The sequence below is a fragment of the Chiloscyllium plagiosum genome, unplaced genomic scaffold, assembly GCF_037043375.1.
Source record: "Chiloscyllium plagiosum isolate Xiang-an unplaced genomic scaffold, Cpla_swu_hap1 HiC_scaffold_5, whole genome shotgun sequence".
Taxonomy (NCBI): Eukaryota; Metazoa; Chordata; class Chondrichthyes; order Orectolobiformes; family Hemiscylliidae; genus Chiloscyllium; species Chiloscyllium plagiosum.
Window position 1 is genome coordinate 32,426,192 of NW_028270143.1, and position 19,244 is coordinate 32,445,435.

A 19,244-nucleotide genomic window follows, 5' to 3' on the forward strand; every position below is an offset into this window, starting at 1 on the left:
AAAGGCATGAGACGATGCGCGGAAGTGATCTGACTATCGTTAACTCCCGTTGTAAAAGGCTCAAGGAGCGGTCGGCGGGCATTACAACATTCATTGTGCCGTTTAGATAAAGATACTGCCGCAGTAATTGCCAATTAACTAGTAGCGATGGGATTTGGCCTTTAGAGGCTCAGTTATAATTGCACACATTTCATGTCACGATAAATTAAGGACATTTACAGAAAGGTGTAGAAAAGTTGTAAAGTCGGACCAATTTAAATTGTTTCTCGCTCTCACTCATAGGTGTACGTCTATTTTAATTTTCTAATTAAATGATTACACTGTCCGGGCCACGGTGCCAACAAAGGAATATTCTCTCTGGCCTGGACTTCTGCACACGACTCATTACAATAAAAATGAAGAGAATCATAAAATATACCCATTTCACCTTTTAGTCTTTTGTTCCCACCCAGAATCCCACCGGGGGCCAGGTCGGGTTCCAAACAAATGTAGCCTGTTTGACAATGTTTGTGGTGCCCCTTCCTTTTGGAATATGCCGTTTTCCGAGGCATTTACTCCCCGTCCAAGTATAAAACATCGATCGTGTTTTTCATTGGTTTTGAGAGTGTTTCAAAGCGACCTCATCGTGCAGCATGCCCCTGCAATTATTTTTCTTTCTTATGAATTATTTTGAAATTGTTAAGGCTATGTTTTGTGACACGTTCAATCGAATTCAAAGCTCATTATACTGTAATATAAGGTGTGTATAGAGACGGGCGCAGAGGTAGTAGAAAGTAAACAGTTTCTTATGTGCTTTGAGACCAAAGGTTGCAGCTCACAGCTCACAGATCAAGGCAAAGCTGAGATCACTGCTGGCCTTTGGGTCAACCTGTTGTCCATCAACAAGTAAAGTCCCGACTAGTGGACAATGTACAGCCTTTCTTCTGGAGAGGTCACTTAATGCAAGCACTTTGAGATCGTCCTGTGATTAAAATTGCCTCACAAAGCAGCCGTGATTGAGATTTAAAGCATCAATGTAACTGCACAGCCTCAAACTCTACGATTTTCACTGGAGTTTTCCTTCAACTTGTGTGGACTGAACGGCCTGTTTTATGCAGTAAACTTGGCAAAGTTCACTTCATCGTTGTGGCTCCTGATTTCAAAAACGGTTGCACTGAGAGGGGTTAATGATGCATTTTGCGGGAAGCTACTGTGCTATAAGATGTTGTATGGCACAGAGCGAGCCATTGTTGCTGAGGCTGAGGGGTGCGGGTGGTGTGGGAGACTGGCTCGCCTTAAAATAATTGGCACGGTTAACGAAGACGGGCAAAATAGGGTCAAATCTCAGTTTTATTTTTTTTACCAAAAAAAATCGCTAAATATTGGTTTATCTACTTACTGTTTTGCTTGAAAGACGAGTTCCAAATTTAGTTTTTCTTCTCCCCCCTCAATCGACATTTCCTTCATTCAGACATTTGAAACAATAATTCCCTGTGATGTTGAAGTCCCAGGAGTGTGTGTTGGGAAAAGGGGTGGGTAGTGTGGATCGTCCCACCTTTTGGGAAACTATTGTAATCCAAGTTTTCAAATCGCTGAACAAATTGTAGCAGGTACGATACAAATACGTGTTACATTCAAAAGCCGTTAAGTTTGATCATAAATCTGCGTAATGTAAGGCAAACAATCAAAATGGAAAGGATGCGATTCGATTTATTTCCGACTCTTTCTCTTCCATATCAAGTTCAAACTTCAAAGCGCGCCCGCGCTTTTGTTTCCCCATTCAAAGTTTCCAATGACAAACTTCAGGTGCAAGTTTCTTTGGGGAAAGTGAAATATTTGTAAAAGTGAATTTGAAGATGCGGAAACCTATAAAGCAACTTGTGCTGGTTTACAGTTCGAATTGAAATAAGTGGTGTTGAAGCGCTCACATAGACAGAAAGCTTTCTCTTAAATTGAGCCAGTCATTTTATTTTGCCGAGTTTACACAGTAACGTTGATTTAAAAAAAAAACTCAGATTCTTGCGAGATCCGAATTTCCACTTCAATGCTTTTGGCCGGGTATTAGCATCATCAAAAGGAAAACATCTTCCCCAAAATTAGATGGAAGTGGATACTTGGACGCAAAACAATGGAAATTTGCGCCTTCTTTCGGCAAATGCATCAAACTGATCTCCACTAATTATTTATAATGGTCCAATTTAGTTGAAACGCAAATGGTTTGAAACCATTTTCAGTCATTGCGCCAATCAGTACCAGCAGACTATAAACTGCTCCAGAGAAAGCTTTCGTGCTATTAAGCGTTTATTAGGGCACCAGAAACATACAAAGAACCGCAACGATTTATAGCGAAATAACTGACGCAAAGCTCAAGCAACATGTGCATTTCGATCCTGCACGCTTGGCTTGGGATGCATAAAATTTGACGAACTGTACTGAATGGGTGATGTTTGTTCAGGTAGGTTTAGGTGGGGAAAATGGCCATATTTCAGTTCAGTTGATTTTTCTCAACAAAGAGCAGGTTCGATTTTTGTTCACTCGTTGATTCTTTTCAGCACCTCCAATAGGTTAAAAGTTGCGTATAGCTTGTTTCAAGAAAATAAAATGGAGATTGCTTGAAGTTTAAAAAAAAACGCTCAGGCTGCCTGATGGGTTTGTGCACAGTCATGGTTCTGTCTCTGTACCCTGGCGGGACAGCGTCACCTCGCGGTTCTATCAGAGTCCTACAGCCGCACTCTCCCGGGTATGCGTGCACCTGCATCCCAGATACCCTTAGTTTGCAGGTTGTGCAGTGATTGTGTATTTTAAGGAACATCGTGCCTGCGTGAACGTTCTGCATTGTTCGAAATATGTTTAAAAAAATAACTCGGAAAGTTCTGGAGATACTGCCAGCAGGTCTGACAGTCTCTGCAGAGCGAGAAGATGATTTAAAGTTTCTAGCCTGATAGGACTTCTTCAGTTCCCCCCAAAAAGGGTCATATCGGAGTCGAAATGTTTCAACCGTTTCTCTCTGCACAGATGTTACCAGAGCTGTCGAGGTTCTCCAGCACTTTTTTAAATTTCAGATTTCCAGCGTTTTTTCTTTTAACTTCTGCATGGTTTGTTTAAACTTTACAAGAGAAAACAAAATATGTCCCGGGAACATCTGTGTACCCTTTAGATTAGATTAGATTAGATTACTTACATTACTTTATCCTTTGAAGTGACCGTTTAAGTCTTTCGGTACATGAACAAAAAAAAAGCTTCAATGCGTTTATTTCGGCTGGTTTCCAAAAAAAATTTCATAATTTCAGAGGATGTTGGAATAAAACGTCGAGATTTGAGGTTTTGGATAGAAGTGTTGTCGCAGTATGATAAGATAAAATCTGCTAAATAAAGTTTAATGCATTAAATGACCAGAAAAATGCACACACTACTGGGACACTTCGAATTTTTTTTACCGTTTTGTCAGACTTTTTTTTGATTTGCAGGAGTACTGAAAGACCCGAAACAATGCACAAAGATAGACCGATTTGCTCAATTCTTATTGTCCCATTTTTTACAATGGTATCTTTTCGATAGTGTATGAAAATATTTATATTGCAAAAATGGTAGGTTCGAAATTATTGCTTGTTGTAACTTGTTTGTAAGGACACATGCAAGCTGATTAACAGTGAGCATTTCCCACCCTTGTCGACACATTGTAGACTGTAGTTACACAACAGACCGAAATATGAAGTGTGTTGACCCAGAGTTTTACTGTTCTTCGGATAATACTTCATGTTGCGGTGATGTTGGTATAGGTGAGTTTGCACCCATGTTAAAACGCATGCACACACATTATAGCTTAGTATAGGCTTTTTTTTTATTTGAGGCATAGCAGACAAAAGTATTAATTCTCCTCTGATGTAAAAAAAGATTCGTACAATGATGCAAATGCGTACATGATATCCCAACTGAACTAATTTAAAAATCAGGATTTGTTTTCCCGTTACGGTTCGTTTGATCGACGTACAATTCGAATCTGATGATTGCACAGTCAAATATAATTCATATCCACAATTCTACTTCTGAAATTGTACCGCTCATCATCAATCTTTCATACTTGAATCTGAGTTAACATAGCCAGAAAAATGGAAACGAATTGACGGCAAACATTTTAGATGTCAGCAGATCACTGTCCAATAGTTTGATTTAACTAATCCATGACTAAACCTATTATATTTAGGATCATTCTCCCTCAAACTCTGCGAATTTCTGAACTTATAAAGACGAATTGCTAATTAATTGAATCATTATGTTAAAGATTTCAGATCAAATTTAATCTTCTTTGAAAATGCTAATGCATTTTTTTGGAGTTTGTGACTGGTCCAGAATGTCAGAAGAGCAAGTACAATATTCTTGCATTGTTTTTAATCAGACTGTTTTCTTTGTGAATCATATATTTTACAACAGTTTTCGTAAATTACTGCAAAAATATAATATTAATCCTATTTTCCAGTACAAGTCAAAGCAAAACAAGCAGTAAAATTAAAACGATCAATTGTAGAAATCTACATATTAGAATAACTTTCGTTGTTTATGTATTATTATTTGAACTGTTTCAGTCCCATATACTTTCTGCTCTAGTCTATATGTTACACAGTCTTTATCTTTTATTTCTGAAATGCTGTGCCAAATGAGGTAATTGTAAATATAAGAGATAAAAGAAGATGTAGGAATTGAAAATCTAAAATAAGAGCAAAAAAACGCAAATCACACAGATCTGTCAGAATTTGCCAATATCGTGTCATTCAAAGTTAACCATGAAAAATAACTTATATTCTTCCTTCCCTGATGTTATTAGGTCTGCTGTCTTCATGAGAGATTTGACAGAAAGAAATGTTTTGTGATTTGTTTAATTTTTGCTTTCACCGTGAAACTTACTTTATTCGTAAGAGAAATTGAACTTTAATAATTACTCAATAGTAACTCAGATGTGATTTATACTGATGCAATAAATGTAGACTTCCAAAGTTGGCAGATGTTCACCCAAAAATCTGTTAATTACGCATAAAACTCAAAGAGAATGTAAGGCAAATCTCAGAAATGTACAAAAATGGGTCAATGAGTCAAAAAAGTTAGGAGAAATATGTCAGAATGGGATGGAAGTCTGTGTGAGCTGACTTGAGTGTTAATCTTGGGACTGAATCTGTTTTATTGTCAATACATGACTTAATGTCAAGAAGTCAAAATAAATTGGTCAAAATTACAGATTATATCAAACTAGGAAAAAAGGTGGAATTGGAGCAGAAAGCTTAAACATTACAGTTCAGCATAATGTGTTAGTGGATAGGTTGATGACAATCAAATTTAATACTGAACTTTCGAAAGTACTGCCAATTTGAAGGGAAAAGTTGTGATATATATGCTTTGTAAATGGTTGTGATAGAACTAAAATTAGAATTGAAAGAGACCTCGTGGTTTGGATAAAATTGATGCTGAACATGTAGAATTACATCATTAATTATCAAAGGCAAGAGAACACTATCTTTGATATCTGATCAGCCCATATCTTAAGTATCATGTCTGATCCTGATTGTCCAGTCACAATGAGGACAGTTTAGAACTGGAGGCAGTGTATAGAACAGCAATGGCACTGATCCCCAGATCCCTCGAGTTAAAATCTAAGTTTGTGTGTAAGGCTAGAGAAGCATTTTCTTTTCAGCTTGAAAAGTAGGCATTTAAGAGGTTATCACTGAGCATTAAAGATAACAATAGGAATCTGGAAGTTTACTTTAAAGTTCGTAATGAGTAGGCAAGCAGATGCAATGGATAAAATGGTCTTTAGCAGTAGGACAGAACAAGTGAGGATAAATCAGCAGCCCATTTTAAACTGTACATATTTTTATTTTATTTTCAGTGGCTTTATGCATAGTAGCAGGGAGTAAGACAGACTGGTGATTTGCTATCACTTTACCACTGAATTCCAATTTCATGGTCATAGATTTAAATCAGGAAAGACAAATTTAATAGTGATATCAATAAGTTTATTTTCAAACTAGAAATGATGAGCTGGAAGTAGAAACATTGAAATATTTGAAGAAGCAATTAGATGCTGTACTTGTGTGAATTTTGAAACGTTTTCAATTTTTGAGTTAAGATAAGCTAAATTAACTTCCAGGAACATAATAGAAAGAGTACTGATTATAGTTTTGAAACTGTTTAAGCAAAATAAATAGGGACTGAACAACATTTGGAAATATAACTAATTATTCATTGAAAATCAATTACACATTTTGTACTGAAATGTAGGCATTGCTAAATTGAAATCAATCCTGCCATTAACACCATTTTTCATCTTCACCAATATGAATGATGTTCCAGATAATTTTTACAGTGATTACATTTCAGAGTGAAATGAAGATCTGGTGTAAGCATTATTTTAAAATTCGATTTCATGAGTCCATGTAAACTTTCCCAAAGAATGTCTAGTCAAGGTACTAAAACCTTTCACTAGGTCTAAAAGTTATTAAATATACATAAGAACTTACATTTTAGTAATTTTACTTTACTAGAATCTGTATTATTTTTGCAATCATAGCCAAGCATAGAGTCATAAAGATGTACAGTATGGAAACACACCCTTCAGTCCAACCCATCCATGCCGACCAGATATCCCAACCTAATCTAGTCCCACCTGCCATCATCAGCCCATATCCCTCCAAACCCTTCCTATTCATATATACCCATCCAAATGCCTTTTAAATGTTGCAATTGTACTAGCCTCCATCACTTCCTCTGGCAGCTCATTCCATACACATACCACCCTCTGTGTGAAAAAGTTGCCCCGTCAGTCTCTTTTATATCTTTCCCCTCTCACCTAAACCTATGCCCTCTAGTTCTGGACTTCCCGACCCCAGGGAAGAGACTTTGCCTATTTATCCTATCCATGCCCCTCATAATTTTGTAAACCTGTATAAGGTCACCCCCCCCCAGCCTCCAACGCTCCCAGGGAAAACAGCCCCAGCATATTCAGCCTCTCCCTATAGCTCAAATCCTCCAACCCTGGCAACATCCTTGTAAACCTTTTCTGAACCCTTTCAAGTTTCACAACATCTTTCTGATAGGATCTTTGAAAAGTGGAATGAGGTGCCCAACAGGATATTGGATACATGTCCTGACTAATTGAATTTTAAGCTTTTGGTACAAATAGAAAATTCAGTGGAAAGCTGCAGAATGCCATCTACTACATTTTTGAAACCTCGATAATGTATTACTTGACATAATTTTGTTATTTTCTTATGCTTAAAATGGTACACCCTTATACTTATCAATTAACCTCTCACTTTAAATTGTATAGCTTAGTTTCTGCTGGAAAGATTTAAGATGATAAAGTGTTTGCTGACCTTCTTGTTATTGGGAGTGGCGATTAGGTTGGGTCGAATGAAAATCATTTCGGGAGGGCTAATAGAAATAGGATTCATTATATTGATAACATCACAGTGCGTGAAGTAATGATGCACTTTTGTGCAATTTTCATTTCACATCATACACATACTTGAAAATGACCAAAGAACATTAGCTACACATTTTCATGACTGCCATATCCCTTTAATTAAGACTAACTTCTTTGCATTAATGTATGAGTTATCTGAGTTTCACAGAGGCTGTTACATCATAGTAACTGCTATAGGTACAAATGACACAATGTATTTTACAGCACAAGTAAATTAAAATAAATTGATAGGCTAAGTAATCATACCTGATTAGCAACTTTAATTTCCATTGTTTTGATTACATATTATGTGCAAACTAGCCCTTACAAGTACATTACTTAATGCTTTGTTTCCTTGCATCATTGTTCTATGTTATGAGTATTATTTTTGTGAGTGTCGTGAGTGATAGCCGAAAGCAAAAAGATATCTAGAAAATTTGATAATTAGGCGGATTTGATTAGGCTTATGGAGCAAGTTATTGACATGTATGTTGAGTGCTGATTTCCTGTGGAACTGGAAGATTGCTGGATCAAGTTTCCAGTTGGGACAATATTTGCACCACACAATAGGTAGATACAAATAGAAGAGTGATATTTAGAACATAGAACATAGAACATAGAACATAGTTTGACTTGCAATGTGACTTCAAGTTATGTCTCTTCAGATGCTGCCAGATCTGCTAAGCATTTCCAGATTTCAAGGATTTCAAGGATTTCAAGGAAAACAGGATTTTGTTTTGATCACTAAAATAATGAAAATAGGTAGTTTTGATTGCCTCGAGGCATTAGAGAGAGATTTTCCAGAATTATCTTCTAATTGGTCTTGGATTTCCTTTTATTTCACCACTCTAAGGTGGGTACATGGCACTTGAAGGGTAAGGATTTCCTTGACATGATGCATAAGAAATCATTTCTCTATGAGCCAGGCTGGGTTTAGTATTTGATCATGTTTAATGTTTTGAATGCTATAAAACCAGTGCTCTACAAATTTGCCAACATTGAATCTACTTAAAATAGACTTCTAGCACACAAATGAAGACGGTTAATTTTATTTTAGCCAAATAACAACCATATAATGGTGCAAGTGCTGGAGTTCAAGGCCATTGCGATTTTTCTGTTATTTTGTTTTTTAAGGCACTATACTGTCTAACTTTAGTTTTGTACCAAGATAAAATTACATTGATGAAAGTGTTTTGGATGAGCTCTTAAACGAAATGATGTCTTGAAGAAGACAGAGAATTCTCCACAGTGACCTGAGCAATATCCCTCTGCCAACATCACTAAAATAGGTTATCTGATCATTAATCCTTTTCTGTTTTTGGAATCATGCTGTACACAAATTGGCCATTGTGCTCCCTACATTGCAAAATAACCTATACTTAAAAGTATTTAATTGGCTATAAAGAGCTTTGGAATGTCTTGAAGTCAGGAAAGATACTATATGCTATATTTAGGGGGATGGTGTCATTGGCACAGTAATCCAGAGGCCCTGGCTAATATTCTGAATCCACAGCTTCAAATTCTACTATGGCTGCTGCTGGACTTTAGATTCAATTATTAATTTGGATGAAAGAAGGAACTGGTTTCTGTAACAATGGCCATTGTTGATTGTCATGAAAACCCATCTGGTTCTCTAGTGATCCTTGGTGAAGAAATATGTCATCCTTATCTGGTCTGGTCTACATATGTCTGCAGATCCACAGTAATGTGGTTGACTCTTAACTTCCCTCTGAAACAGCCTAGTAGAGAAGTCAATGCAAGGGTAACTAGGGATGGGTGCCAAATACTGGCCTTGCCAATGATGTCCACATCCTGTGACAGAAAAGAAATGCATGTCCTTTCCTGCTTTTTTAAAATCTTGTAAAATAAAAGAATGCTTCCATGATGTGCTGAAACTATTCAGTGCATTCTGTTCTATATTTTCAGTGCTGTTCAAGCATTGACAGGCTTCCCGGATGTAACATTAACCTTTCAAACATAAATGATTGAAAAAGAAGCATTATAGTTCAGTGGTTTACATTGACCCTCCGTCATCTAAAATCTCAAGTGATCACAAATTGTTCAAGTTTCCATCTATTAAACTTTTGATATTGCTAACAAGTACTCATCTGGACCTGTAACTTTGGCCATATTAAGAATAGCATTCCAACGTGTGATTCTATGTAATGAGAAATGGTTTCTTTAATTCCCAGATGTATTTATTACACATGCTCTAGAATGTATTCACATCATTAGATGGGTTAATCACTGTAATTTCAATTGGTATCGTAAATGGCCATACATTTTTCTGGAACAATAATGTTGACATAAAAAATGCAAGGGGTGGATTACTATGTAATCTGAAAATTTCTTTTAACGGGCTAACACAGTGCAAAGTAACACCCTCCTGTGATCACGTTACGTGTTTTACTGGCATAAGATGCAGTCAGACCACATTTTTCCACCTTTGCTGGGGTCTGGTAAGTTAAAAGCACTGAGAGAGAAAGAGAGAGAGAGAACATTTGCATTAACAGTAGATATTACACCAGTCTGATGTTTTGAAGAACTGACAAAACATTTTAGGATTCTACCTATGTTAGAATATTTCTTTAAGCACTATTAAAGAGATCATCAAGTGACTGCACCAGGGGAAAGCATAGGTGAAAAGATAGAAATGGACTCAATCTTCTTGCAGTCATTTTAAAAGCACAAAGTAGGCACATCAAGAGCCCATTCGGCAGCAACATCCTACATTTAAAGTGCACATGAAAGGGAAATGAGCCAATATATCCTGAACCATTGTTTAGGCAACTCTGGCTGCTACTCAAAACACCTTGGGCTTTTTACAAATGTAAGTTATTGGCTAATACCCAATTTTGTCCTGATCTGAGAAACTGGCTATCCCAGAGAAGTGTAAGAACCAGCAGCATAAGAACCTTCCTTAGGTTCTCTGAATGACTAGCCATAAGTCACTAAACGTTAACCTTAGAACAAGGAAACACAGTATTATTACTGTGGATTTAGGCAGAGCGGAACTGCTCAATTCCTGATCACTCCTATCTCCATTGTTGCCTTACCCTCTAATCAACACTCTCACACCCATCACCAACACTGGCACCTACTTTTTATATACAGTAGGCAAAGTCCACAGCTGAGTGTTGGTTTTCTTCAATTAGTAAACATGCTAAGGAGATATTAAGTGTTGACAGATGACCTAATTAGTAATAATGAGGGCCGACCTTATTTTCTTTGTATCACATTAATTTAAGGTATAGAATCAGGTCAACCAGTATCTAAACTGCATTGGTCAAACTTCATTATAACAAATCTATTTGCAGATTTGGCATTAGAGAGCTTTTTTTTTTACAGCAGTAGACTTTGCTCTAGTTATTTAATTCAATTCAGACACCGAATGATTGTTAACTTGGTGTTTTCCTGCCAGTCAGAGTGTGTTGTGTGTGTGTGTGTGTTGTGTGTGCGCGCGCACGTGTGTGTGACTCTGACAATGGAAACCTCACTAGTAAAGGGGATTCCAGCAGCATTGTATCCAAAATTGCTGCTGAAACCAGAAGGAAGGCGAAGAATGCAAGGAAGATGTGTGTTAGACTACTCCTTGGGTTCTCTGACATTTCCTTGCAGGTGTTGCTGGAGGGAGCGATGGCCCAAAGAGGGTGTTCTATGGAAGTGAGGAAGAGGTTAACTGCACAGACCGAAGAAGTGTGAGTGGCCATTTTGGATCCTGGTAGAAACAACTATGTGCCTCTAAGGATGTGGATTCCATGTCACAAAATAGGTCCTCATTAGGTCAGGAAAGGTGATTAACTTTCTGATGTTAACCACCATTCTCCAACACCTTTGGCAGGCTCCACACAGCATTCTTCAAAACAACAGCCATTCCGTTCCACACATTCCTCTCTCCCCAGGCACCTCCTGAAATCCCCATCTAAATAACTAATACTGACATTAACCCTCAACATTTGACATCTTACACCTATCCCTCACAGCCACTGTCCACAAAGGTTATCATTCATTCATCTACACTCTCAATTTAGAAAAGAGTGTATAATTTCAGGGAAATTGAATGAAGGTTGTGTAGGGAGAGTATTAGGCATCTTGAGTATTGCTGCATTGACTGCAGTGATGGATAATGCTCTGGAGATCAACGGGGATACCACCAAGGGCATTGATGGTAGAGAAGAGTCTCTATCTGAAAACTGAATTAGCTTTATAATCCCAGTTGGCACATGGAATTCACTCATTTTGTTTTACCATCACTGCAAAGTGATCTCAGAGGTATCATTGAATCCTACGGTGTGGAAGCTAAACCTTTCAGCCCATTGAGTCTGCACTGATCCTCTTGAAGAGCATCACACCCGGACGCAACCCTCCACCCTATCCCCATAACCCTGCATTTCCCATGGCTAATCCACTTCACCTACATATCCCTGGACACTATGGGCAGTTTAGCAAGGCCAATCCATCTAACCTGCATATCTTTAGGCTGAGTGAACATTAATATTGGCACAAAGTGGACTTTATTACCATTTATAAGTTCTAATCTGCATCTTTTATCTCTCACAGGTACTTTAGGGTGTCAGAGGATCTGAAATGATAATAGGCTAAGAATTCCTCAGAAGAGGCTGCACATTTTGAAGATGCGTCATCACAGGCCTACATAAGTTCAGATACACATACCCTTGGTGGGAGCTACACCTTCATTGTCATATGTTGAATCTCACACCATACTAACAGGACCAAGTATAGCAGTGGAAAGTCTTCCTCGAAGCATACAGGACCTCCACTTTCTATTCAACCACCCGTAGATGATGATTCTTGGGTCATCTATGAGAAAGGAATTGATGGAGCAGAAATGGGAAACGTGTTTTGTTTTTGTCAGCATTTCCATATGTCCCAACAATTGGCTGTTAGGAATATATATCATGTTCTCTCAATTGTCTATAATAAATGGAATACAGAGTATACTCAACCAACCATGCTTCAAAAAACCAGAAACTAATACCTGCTGTGAAATATCATTCCAAAATTGGGTGATAATTACTGAACCATCGTGAGTGGCTAGTAGTTATACTAACAATCAATTTAAGGTAGTAGTTAAGCTTGTAATTCATGTAAAATTGCTAGAAATAGCATACCATCAAGCAGAGGGATTGATTCTCAGCAAATGAAAGGAATATGTTCAAGCCTTGTTCCTTTTTGAAATACATGGCAATATGGGCAGCTCATAGCTTTCCAAAGCTTTCTTTATGGCAATGCCTCAAGTAAGCAGCATCCATTTTCTCCTGTGATATAAATTTAATATTCTTACATTTGTCCTGATAAATAAAAATGAAAAGCATCTGCAAAGTAAGTCTCTTTTCAATGGTATTCAAGTGATTGAATGTTAATGGCATTTTGTAAAATTGACAAAAATGCAACAAACACTTTAATTAAATTCTTCATGATCCTATCATCTATTTTGAATTCCAAATGGACAGAGTCTTCGGGAGAATAAAATGACCAGTTTGGAAGCTGAGCAAAGGGTCTGAATGCAATAGTTGATCTTTGGCTGTGGGAATGACTTTGTTGGGGGCAGGCCAGGGCAGATAGTTTATGGCAGAATAGCAAATGGCCTCCTACACCCGGATTAGCTGATGCATACCTTACCGAGGTCTTCACGACACTCCTCGGCAGCCAGTCAAGTGGCCACAGGAACCTTGGCCATGCCTGGCTCCTCCTAATTCTCACCTTCCTCGTCCTCATGGATTCACAGACACCTTACAGTACAGAGGAGGCCGTTCTGCTCACTATGTCCATGTCAGTCATCAAAGACCTCTCTGCACTAATCCCATTTTCCAGCTCCTGGCCAATGGTTCTACAGGCTATGGCAATGCGAGTGAATATCTAAATACTGTTTAAATTTTATGAGAGTTTCTGATTCAATCACTTTTTCAGCCAGTGATTTCCAGACGTTAACCACTTTCTGGATGGAAAAACAATCTCCTTTACTCTCCTCTCTGCCCTCTACCTCTTAAAAGTAAGCTTATGCCCTGATTCTGACCCCTACACTAACTTAAAAAGTGCTTTTATTTCTGCCTCTTTCTATGCCCCTTATATTCTAATACACCTCTAACAGGTTCCCTTCTCAACCTTCACTGCTCTAAGGGAAAACACCCCCAGTTGATCCAATCCTTCCTCCGAGCACAAACCCTCCAGCCTAGGCAGCACCCTGGTAAATCTCTTTTGCACCTTCTCCAGTGCAATCACATCCTAGAATATGGTGACCACAACCACGACCAGAATTTTGTATCATTCCAGCATTCCTTTTCTGTTTGGTTGGAGAATTCCGAGTGGTTAGCAACTCCCACTTCCTGCAGCTCCATTCCTGTCTTCACTGACATATTGTGAATGGCACAACAAACTGCAAATATTCTGTACATTCTTTCAGCTCCATACTGAAGGGCACTCCTATGTTTGCACAGACATCTGAATCACATCTTTAGGAATTGATAATGTCACTGCCCAGAGGCACAGGCTTATATTTGGTGGGCACAGGTTCAAATCTCACTGAGGAAGGCAATAGGATTTAAATTCCATTAATAAATCTGGAATTAAAAGCTAGTCTCACTATGGCAACCATAAAACTATTGCCAATTTTTATAAAACACGTCCCACTCAGTAACTAGCCAATGAGTGACATCAGTCGTTATTGTCAAAAAGTGTGGTGCTGGAAAAGCACAGCCGATCAGGCAGCATCTGAGGAGCAGGAGAGACAACGTTTCGAGCATAAGCTCTTCATCAGCAATTATCAAAACATTGACTTTCCTGCTGCCTGACAGGCTGTGCTTTTCCAGCACCACACCTTTTGACTCTGATCTCCAGTATCTGCAGTCCTCACTTTCTCCCAGTGAATTACACCAGTCTAGCAGCAATGTGGTTGATATTAAATGCCCTCTGATATGGCTCAGCAAGTTAACCAGTTTCAGGTACAAAGGTAAAGAGGAATGATACTGCAAGAGCCACTCAGCATTGACATAAGAACCAGAATCAAAAATGCTACATTCTTTCCTGTCAACTCTACAAATTTCTCCTTACTAAAATCTGAGGGTTTGTGCTAAAATTGGATGAGCTGTTCTGACGGTTTGCCATAATCATTACCTTTAATCCATACCAAACAGAAAATGTGCCAGATATCAACATCACCATCGCTGTGTATGTCTTGTCACACTGGCAGGACAGTTGTACACAGTCAGCAGGGAGTTGTCTTGGAGTCTTCAGTATTGGCTCCGGTCATACGTTTCATGGTATCAAGTCAAATATGGGCAAGGAAACCTTCTGCTGAGTACCAACCATCACCCCTCTCAGCTGATGAATCAGTATTCCACCAACTGGCGCACAGAGGATGACAAAGACATGGAATGTACTTTGGGCAGGGACTTTTATGTTTACCACCAAGTACCAAGTGACTTAAAACATTGAACAAGCTAAACAAGGGATTAGAAGATTAGAGCAACAGGGAGAGACTGAATAGGCTGGGTCTGTTTTCCCTGTTGTGTCAGAGGCTGAGGGCTGACCTTATACAGGTTTATAAAATCTTGACGGGCCTGGATAGAGTGGATAGTCAGGTCTTTTTCCCTGGATAGGGGAGTCCAAAACTAGAGGGCATAGGTTGAAGGTGAGAGGGGAAAGATTTAAAAGAGACATAAGGGGCAACTTTTTCACGCAGAGGGTGGTATGTGTATGGAATGAGCTGCCAGAGGAAGTGGTGGAGGCTGGTACAATTGATCATTTAAAAGGCATCTGGATGGAAGGATTTGGAGGGATATGGGCCAGGTGCTGGCAAATGGGACTAGATTAATGCAGGTAAAAACAATGACTGCAGATGCTGGAAACCAGATTCTGGATTAGCGGTGCTGGAAGAGCACAGCAGTTCAGGCAGCATCCGAGGAGCAGCAAAATCGACGTTTCGGGCAAAAGCCCTTGGATCGATTTTGCTGCTCCTCGGATGCTGCCTGAACTGCTGTGCTCTTCCAGCACCACTAATCCAGTATTTGATTGCTGCAGACGAGTTGGACCAAAGACTATGCTGTATAATGCCCTGACTCTATGACTTTAAGTGCTAAAGGACATTACTGCAGCTAATGGGCAGGAAGGGCCTGTTTCCACACTGTAATGTAATCTAATCTAATCTAATCTAATCTAAATCTGTGACAGGTAGTGAGAAAACCAGCAAAACTCCTCAACAATCTATCTGACACAGATGTACCTGTAACCACTGCGCAGTCTTTGTTGAGATGAGATCCTGTCTTCAGATTGAGGATGGTATTGTACAATCCTTCTACCGTGCTTTAATGGTACAGATCATGGAACTCAAAACTTGGCATTCACGAGACAATGTGGCACATCAGCAGTATTAGAATTGTATTCAACCACAATCTGTGACCTCTGGCCTGGCATATTCCCACTTTACTATTGTCATCAAGCCAGGGGAACAATCTGATTCAATGAATCCAGAGTGCAGGAAAACTTGCCAGGCAGACCTAAAACTGAGGTGTGAACCTGATAAAGTTGCAACTTGAGGCAATTTGCATTCCAGACAGAGGAAGCAGCATGGAATTGACAGAGCCAGGTGATCCCACAGCCTACAGATGAGATTGAAACTCTACAGACCTCCCACAACCAGACATGAATAGTAGTGGGTAATTGAAGAACTCATCGGAAAAGAATTTCTACTAATATCACCATTGTCAATGATAGGGGAGCTAAACATGTCAATGCAATAGACAAGACCGAAGAATCTGCAAACTTCAGCCAGAAGTGATGAGTGGATGATCCTTCTTGGCCTCTTCCTGAGGTCAGCGTCACTGATATCAGTCTTAAGCCGATTCAACTTAGTCCATGTGATAACAAGAAATGGCTGAAAGCACTGGATACTGCAAAGGTTGAAGATCCTGACAATAGTACTAAAGACTTATACTCCGTAAATATCCATATCACTAGCTAAGCTACACCTACATCAAGGTCAACTATGCAGCTAAGTAGAAATTTACTTAAGTATGTCCTATCCACAAAAAGAAGGACAAACCCAACCCAACCAAGTAGAGCCCTATTAGTTTACTCCATATCATAATCAAGTTGCTCAACAATAATCAGAAAAGTGACAACAACTTTGGGGTCCACCAGCTGCTCAACTCCTGATCTCATTATAGCTTTAGTCCAAGCATTGTTAAAAGAACTGATTCCAACAAGAGAAGTGAGAATGATTGCTCTTGACATCCAGACAGCATTTAACTGGGTACGGAGTCAAAGAGCATTGGCAAAACTGAGTGCAATGGGAATCAGTGAGCAAGCTCTCCATTGGTTGGAGACATACCGACCACAAAGGTTGTTAGAGGTCACTAATCTGAGTCCAGGACATTGCTGCAGATGTTTTTCAGGGGTAGTGTTCTAAGCCTTCTTCAGCTTCTTCATTCATGCCCTTCCTTCCATCAAAAGTTTAGAAGTGGGAAAGTTTGCTGATGATTTGCATAACACTTGGTACTGTTCATGAGACATTAATGACACCTCAGACACTGGAGTCATCCACGTCCATGTGCAGCAAACCTGGACCACATTCAGGCTTGAGCTGATAAATGGCAAGGAACAGTCACTGTCTTTCAGTTTCAGATGTTGACCATCTTATTATATCTAGTGGCATTATCATTGCCTGAATGCCCCCACTGCCAATATTTTACGGGTTATCATTGACAGAAAATTAGACCAGCTACATAAATGCTGTGGCTGTAAGAGTAGGTTAAAGGCTGGGAATTCGGGTGGTGACTAACTTGACATTGTAACTCACCTGTTAAAGGCTGTCCAGAGTCAATAGTTCAGGAGCATATTGGAATGCTGTCCACTTTCTCAGATAGTTGTAAGTGTAACAACTCTCAGGATGCTTAACATTACCCAGGACAAAGCAGATCCATCACCAAATATTTGCTCCATTACTGATGCAGTCAGTACAGTGCACTACCTGCAAGACGCACTGCAATAACTTAATAAGGGGCCTTCAGTCACTCCTTCTAAATTCACAGCCTATACCAGAAGAAAGACTAGCATACTGGATGCATGGAAACATCTCCAAGTTTTCCTTCAAGCCATTAATCATCTTGACTCAGAACTATATCATTTGTTCCTCAATGGTGCTGTTTCAGAATCTTGCAATTCTTCCCCTAACAGTAGTGTGAGTGTCCCTATACTAAATGAACTGCTTCACTTCAAGAAGATGGCTCAAGACCACTGTCTCAAAGATATGATGATTTGGAGATGTCGGTGTTGGACTGGGCTGTACAAAGTTAAAAATCACACAGCACCAGGGTATAGTCCAACAGGTTTATTTGGAAGCACTAGCTTTCAGAGCATTGCTCCTTCATCAGGTGGTTGTGGAGAATAAGATTGTAAGTCACAGAATTTAAAGCAAAAGTTTACAGTGTGATGTAATTGAAATTATATATTGTAAAAGACCTGGATTGTTTGTTAAGTCTTTCATCTTTTAAAATAACCATGTTGGTTTCAGTTTTTTCATGTGTAAATAGCAAAAAGTTTTAAAAATCTCAAGTGAACTTTAACAGTTGGTGTCATGTCAGTCCAGATAATGTATTGAAGGTGTGAGCTTCCCTGTGTGAGGCTGTCTGTGCCCCAATGGTCATACTAATTCTAATCTAAAAATCAGATTTCCAAAATCTTACATGGATTCATGCGGTTTTTGAGCAAAGTAAAATCTAATTCTGCAAGTACAAATTCACCCCACAAACTTGTGTGTGTGTGTGTATTGGGGGTGGGGGTGGGGAGGGGATTATGAGTGTCTGTGAGAGAGTGTGTGCATGTGAGTATAAAGGCGTATAAGTCTGTGAGATGGTGTGTGTGGGAGTGTATTTGTAAGCGTATGAGAGAGGGTCTGTGTGAGTGTGCGTGTCTGTAGGAGAGTATGTGTGTAGAAGTGTGTGTGTGTGCGTGTAGGAGTGTCTGTGTGTGTGTATACTGTAGTGAGGTCACCTGTAGTGTGACATGAACCCAAGGTCCCAGTTGATGCCATCCCTATGGGTACTGAACTTGGCTATCAGCCTCTCCACACCCACTTTCCATTGTTGCCTGTCCTAAAGTCTACAATGGAGGACGATCACCCAAAGGTTGAGTGTCTCAGACTGCTGAAGTGTTCTCCAACTGGAAGGGAACACTCCCGTCTGTTGATTGTTGTGCAGTGACCATTTATCCATTGCCGTAGCCTCTGCTCGGTTTCACCAATGTACCATGCCTCAGGGCATCCTTGCCTGCAGTGTATCAAGGATAATTAGCATTGGGCAATAAATAGTGACACCCACATACTGCAACTGAATTTAAAAAATTGTTGGTAATGAATGGAAACAGCTGTATCTGGTATTTCCTTCACCAACGTTAAGAATTGTACACTTGATAGTTACCTGCCAGGAGTGGAGATCTTCATTGTCTCTTATTTTGCTTCAAAAGCACTGCACAAATGTAATACTTCTCTTTCAACACTGAGGGACCTGAGTTAGAGCTTTTCTTTTCAGTGATTTTGTGTGCTTGTTTTCCGGAAAGGAGAGAGAGAGATCTGACTTGGCTTGTAGGCTTTTTGGAGGGTTGTATGTATTTACCCATCTCCCAGTCTGTGTGTTCTAACTCCAGATAGCCAGCCAAAACAAATTAGCCTTATTGGATTCACAATGTAGTGAAATTAAAATAGTCAATGATTCTCCAAATTTGCCTAATTGCCTCTAGCTGGATTCTGTAAATGCCAGATCCTTGACATCAAAGTTATAACTTAAAATGTAACCAT